The sequence below is a fragment of the Myotis myotis genome, unplaced genomic scaffold (genome assembly GCF_014108235.1).
Source record: "Myotis myotis isolate mMyoMyo1 unplaced genomic scaffold, mMyoMyo1.p scaffold_m19_p_3, whole genome shotgun sequence".
NCBI lineage: Eukaryota > Metazoa > Chordata > Mammalia > Chiroptera > Vespertilionidae > Myotis > Myotis myotis.
Window position 1 is genome coordinate 188,371,081 of NW_023416335.1, and position 6,591 is coordinate 188,377,671.

Sequence of the window (6,591 nt, forward strand, 5' to 3'; positions counted from 1 at the left end):
GGATGTATGCAATCATCTGTTTATGTGCTTATCTCCTATGACTAGAATACATGCTCCTCAAGAGTAGGCAGCATGTCTTGTTAATCTTGGTATCCTCAATGCCTGACAAAATGGGCCCTCAATAGCACAAAGACTGTACCCCCAAACGTATGTGTTGAATGAAGAATGGATGGATGGATAAATGAATGAAAGGATGAAGTAGGCAAGTCAGTGGTCAAGGTAGGAGGGATGTGTTTTTCTATGCCCATACAAGTAGCAATCAGAATAGTCTACTTCCAAGTTGATAGACTGAAACTACAACTCTGGAAATAAACAGTGGAAGCTCTTGGTTTGTGGCTATTCACATTTACAAGGGTAATGCCTTTGTGAAATGAATCCTTGTTCTTAATTTTAAACATTAAAGAGAGATAGTAGGAGGAACTTTCCTAGAATAGAAGCCTACCTTATGCATGTCGGGGTACATCATGAGCACCTAATGCATAGTAACTATTGTTTAAAATAGGGGGATAAACAGCGACAACTGTGGGAAGAGGTGGTAAGCTAAGAAATGAGAGAAAGAAAAGCAGGGTGCAAAAGAAATGCAGAGGAGGCTATTGTAATAATAAATAAATACTTGCTATGAAATATATAGGACAAAACTGGGATAGGGACAAAAAAAAAAAAAAAAAAAAAAAAAACATATAACACATGATAAAGTCTGTAAGTTTATAATACTTTTTTAAAAAAAACCCGCCCTAACAGATTTGGCTCAGTGGATAGAGCGTTGGCCTGCGGACTGAAGGGTCCCAGGTTCAATTCCGGTCAAGGGTATGCACCTTGGTTGTGGGCACATCCCCAGTAGGAGGTGTGCAGGAGGCAGCTGATTGATGTTTCTCTTTCATTGATGTTTCTAACTCTCTATCCCTCTCCCTTCCTCTCTTTAAAAAATCAATAACATATATTTTTTAAAAAAACAAACCCTAAACTTTAGCGGATACAAAAGAACCTAATAATCTTTCTAAAAACTGGAAATGCAAGGAAGTTAATACCACATGGCCAATCCTCATACAAGAATGGGAGTGAGTGATAAATATTCTCTTCTTCCCTTTCAAGCAGACAATTCTCACATGCACTCTACATCGCTTCCCAACGAATTCCAAGAAGGCTTAACCTCTAGCTCCCCACAGTGGGATCAACTCAGTGAGGTGTTCTCAGGTTATCTTTTCCTCCTTTTCTGCTTCATTCTTCCTTCTTTTGTCTGAGACCACCAGAAACTAGAAAAAAAGCCTAGAATAGACCTTTTCCTCCCAATCCTAAGAAGGAACCAACCCTGCCAACACCTTGATCTTGAACTTCTAGCCTCTAAATTTATCCTATATAATAAAGAGATAATATGCAAATTAACCCTCATGCCCTCACAAGATGGCTACCTACAACCAGGCTGGCGGGGGGGGGGGGGGGGGGGGCATGAGGGGCAACCAGACCGGCGGGGGCGGGGGGAGGCAGTTAGGGGCGATCAGGCCGGCACGCAGAGGCAGTGAGGGGCAATCAGGCCAGGAGGGGTGGCAGTTAGGGGCGACCAGGCAGGCAGGCAGGTGAGCAATTAGGAGCCAGCAGTCCAGGATTGTGAGAGGGATGTCCGACTGCCAAGGGGTCCTGGATTGGAGAGGGTGCAGGCTGGGCTGAGGGGGACCCCCCCCGCCCCCCTGCACAAATTTCGTGCACCAGGCCTCTAGTAAGACAATAAATTTCTGTTGCTTAAGCCACCCAGTTTGTGGTACTTTGTTACAGCTGCTCTAACACACTAATTCAAAGAGGTAGATGGAAAACCAATATATTAAATTTATTATTGGTCATTGTAGGGAATTAATAAGCATTAATTCTATAATTAACATAGTTATAAAGGAAACCACTCATACAAAAACACAAATACTTTAGTGTTTACAGAAGAAACACACAAAAAACAAAGATGCCATAAATTGTGAAAACAGAAAATATAACTTAAAATTTTATGACCAAACATTAGTCTTATTAGAAGTTAACTTCTGTTAATGCTGTTTGAAACTACCATATATACATATAGAATTAATGTGAAATTATTAAACTCACCTTTTAAAAGAAAAAGTTTTCACATTAGATCACAAAGTGAAACTCTGTTCTGTATAAGGGCACATGTAATAGAGATTTTCTACTGAATATCGCTTTGACCATTTGAAAATGAATCTCTCATTGCTCGGTAGGAGATGAGTCGAGAGGAGTTGCTGGGGTCCAATCCCAGCAGATCCAGGGGTCCCCAAAGATGTGGACAGAGTTGGCGAAGAAGGAATGACATGGAGACAGCGTTCAGTTGATCAGCAGCCTAGCCAGGATCTCTAGCCAAGTTCTGTTCAGGATCTCCAGCGAAGTTCTGGTTAGGATCTCCAGCCAGGTTCTGTGTCCATGTTCTCTTGCTAGGTTCTCCAGCCAGGTTCTCCAGGTTCTCCAGCCAGGTTCTGTAGCCATGTTCCCTCGCTAGGTTCTCCAGCCAGGTTCTGTCCAGGTTCTCCAGCCAGGTTCAGTCACCAGGTTCTAGTCAGGTTCTCTTGCCATGTTCTATCCAGGTTCTGTAGCCAGGTTCTGTCTCTAGGTTCTTCAGCCAGGTTCTCTCGCTAGGTTCTGTCTCTAGGTTCTGTGGCCAGTTTCTGTCCAGGATCTTTTGCCATGTTCTCTCCAGCGAAGTTCTTCTGTCTCTACGTTCTGTGTTGGTTCTGTGTCTAGGTTCTGTGTGTAGGTTCTGTGTCTAGGTTCTGTGTCCTGTTGTCTTGTTACGTCTGTATTTATACCAGTTGATTCCAATCCTATCAATCTCTATTCCAAAGGTTAGGGCGTTTCTTATCTCCATTCCAGGGAGTAAAGATTATGTAGCTTAAGCATGATTGTCCGTAGTTAAAGTGATTAATTATCCGCCTGGCACTTAGTTAAGGGGTTTTATTCCCTCCCTAACTTCAGGGGAAAATCCCTACCTGGGGAAACAACCTTTCTCAGAGAGGTGTCCTTGGTTAAAACACATAGTGCCAAGAAGGTGAGCAAACATATTAAGAACAGTATGCCATATATGCCAGGTCCCTTGAAACAGCAAGGATGGACCGGCTCCCGACAAGGAGTATGCTACCCCTAAAGATAACCCTGACCCTATGTTACCTTTGTATGTCACAAATCAATTTGGAAACTTCTCTGAAACTGATTATACATTTATGGATGGATCTCTACAAATGAAAAGTGTGATTTTAGATACAGGGTACATTAAAGAACATATGGGCAGAGGTAGGATTCTTTGTCCATAGTTCAAATATGTGTGCCCCAAATTCAGAAAAAGTTAAAAATAAAATAAGGCAAAGGCATCAGAAAAATCCAACTGAAAAGAAAGCTGGGGCTATGATCTAAGATGTAAGTGGAAACTAGATCCTCCTACCATTCTAGATGCAATTTTAATATAAACTCTGTCATCAAAAAGAAATAGCTGATATTACAGTTGAGTTATGGACATAATAAAGTTCCTCTCTTTTGATTCCTCTTTTTCTCCAAAATTGCTGATCAGCCTCTAAGTTTCAAATATAAGCATATTTTGCATATTATTTCCTTCTCCCTTCTAAAAAAATGTATTTGGTGTAGGACGGAACCCTACACGCTAACACACACACACACAACCTCTCCAGTAACCCTGTTCATGTCGCCACCCTTCCTACAGTCTGCCCCTCCCACACCATCCCACTTTCATTCATTCAGCAAATGTTTATTGAGAGCTTATGTTTCTGGCATGATTCTCTTTTTTTAAATATATTTTTTATTGATTTCAGAGAGGAAGGGAGAGGAAGAGAGATAGAAACAATGATGAGAGAGAATCATTGATCTGCTGCCTCTTGCATGCCCCCTATTGGGGATCAAGCCCCCAACTTGGGCTTGTGCCCTTGACTGGAATCGAACCCGGGACCCTTTAGTCTGCAGGCCGAGGCTTTATCCACTGAGCCAAACCAGCTAGGGCTGGCATGATTCTAAGTACTGGAGACAGATTACTAATCAAGGTCCCTCCTCTTATGTTGTGTACATTCTAGAGGAAAAAGTCAGACAAAAGAGAAAATCATCTCACGTATCAGGAAAGGAACCTTCCCCCTGAAGTCTCTTTCTTCAAAATCTTCCTCTTTTCTCAGCGGCTGACTTCGCTCTCTCTTTAACACTTTCTTCACCAGCCTCTCTTCCCATAGCCCCTGGTCTTGCATTCCTGCCCTTGTAAATTTTTAGTAGACTATTTAACATGCATACAACTTTGTTGATAGGGTCTGCTTTGTCCTGCTTTGCACATAGATATTATTACCTCCATTACTTCACTCTCAGGCAAGGTGTACTCGGCTTCTGAGTGCCCTGTCCATCAAGCTCCATATTTTGAGTAGGTTCTTCTGCTGCAGATAACAGCCCCCACCTCTCACCTGGGATCCCTTGAACTAATCTCTCATCCTGGGTATCATTTCCAGGGAAACAACTACAAGCAGTTGCAGCAATTGCTCTGATTAACTGTGAAGTCCCCTAGTGTCTTCTTTCCCATCCTCTTCAGCATTTGGGGATTTGGGAGTTTGGGTTCATACTTCCTGCCCTGCTGCCCTATGTGCTTAGAGAAGCATTAAGAGCAACATGACTGGCCGTATAATACCTGCCTTTGTACCCTGCCCTCACCATTATTGGCTGTCTTCTCTTAGCTGGATAATCAAGCCTCTCTATGCCACAATTTCCTAATCTACAACGTTGGGGAAATAATAGTATCTTCCTCCCAAGGTTACTGTCAAGGCTAAATGAGATAAGCCAAGCAGAGCACTTACAATACTTACTGGCTCATTTTATTCTTACTAGTAAAACCATTGCATAACAACACATACAATTTCTTTTGTCCACAGTACACATACACACTCAACGTTATTCAATCATAATACCTAATAAATTGCAAAAGAAAGTATTTCACAACATATCAAAGTCTTTAGGTAAAGAAAAACATCTAGTAATCTGTGCTTTAAAATGATGTATCCATGCAATGCTCTGAAGCAGCTGGGTTCAGTTCTTGGTAGCAGAACCAACTTGACCTTAGAGGTGGGGAGAGTTCATCCCCTAACAGTGTAGAGAGGGCTTTTAAGTTCCTGAGCCCCTTTAATTATCCCAACAGCACTATGAGGTGACCTTATTACCCCAATATTGCAGATGTAGAAAATGAGGCCTGCAGAAGTTAGGAAATTTGCAGAAAAGACACTAGTCACAGTTGTAGAACAGTCATATTGCAACCCAGCTCTTCTGACCCAATGTCTTCTGATTCCCAAATGCTTTTGCTACTTGACTATGCTGAGTAATAGGCCATTTCACTGTACCTAGTTCAGTAACTAAAATAGATAATTAGATCTAATACCAAGAAGTCTTGTTAATCATTCCGCAGTTATTAAGCAACCCCTAGGAGTGGCGAGTGAGATCAAAGCTAAAGGAAAATACGTTCTTTGCCCTTTACAAGATTAGTCTATAAAGGAGACGATGTGGCTGTGAGCAGGAAAAATACTCAGGAACTCTTACAAAGCAACATACAATCTCATGAATTGTGAGCTGTATGCCAGTTCACACGCTGAGGTCTCTGGATTTATAGCAATCAGCAAATATCTATTTGTCAAAAAGTAAATAACGCAGTTAATTAAGTTAATATCTGTTACCACAAAACTAGAGGTCATCAGTATCACCATTATTGATTCCCACTGCCTGGCTCAAGTTCAATGTTCCCTCTCTTCAGATGCAGGAAGTCCCTCAGCATTGGTTCAGAGCTGCCTGTGAGAAGAATAAACAAAATAGCACAAGTTCAGACAGAAGGATCTGACCCAGTGTTCCTGGAGGCACAATAAAAGATGTATTTTCAGAGAAGTCCGACTTCAAGGGGTGAACCAGAGAGGGAAGATGTCCTATGGAGGCATCAGTGTGGCACAGAGTCAGGAATATACAGAGGGTATATGTGGACATGTAGCAGGTCGGGTGACAGGGTGTAATAACAGCGTGATGGACATTGACAACAGAGTGAGATTCAAATCCTGGCCAAGCCACACACTGGTTTTTGACCTTGGGAAAGTCACTTAATTATTTTGAGCTTCGGGTTCCTCCCTAGTAAAATATTTATGTTTAGTTGTGTGAATAGAAATAATATTTGCAAAACACTTGGCAGGGAGAGTAGGCACTCAATGAATGGTAATGGCATTGCTTAGAAGGTTAGAATAGAAGGAGTGAATGAGCAAAGCCATGCTTGGGAAAATTAATGTAGAATCTGTGATTAAAACAGATTAGAGGGAAAATACTGGTAAGTAGAGAGCTAGTTAAGATGGTTTTTCAATCATCCCGAAGGGGGATGGGGGGGGGGGAGTGGCAAACTAAGGGTATCTGAGGGTGGAGATGTGGCAGTTAGATGGGGCGGGGGGGGGGGGGGGGGGGGGGGCCGGAGAATCAAGACTGTGAACCGGGAAGGCGCAGTACCGGCCCGAGCCTTAGGGTGGAGGCTCAGAAAAGCACGCAAGGAATGGAATTGGGGCGGGGGGGGGGGGCGGGGGGGCGGGGGGGGGAAGG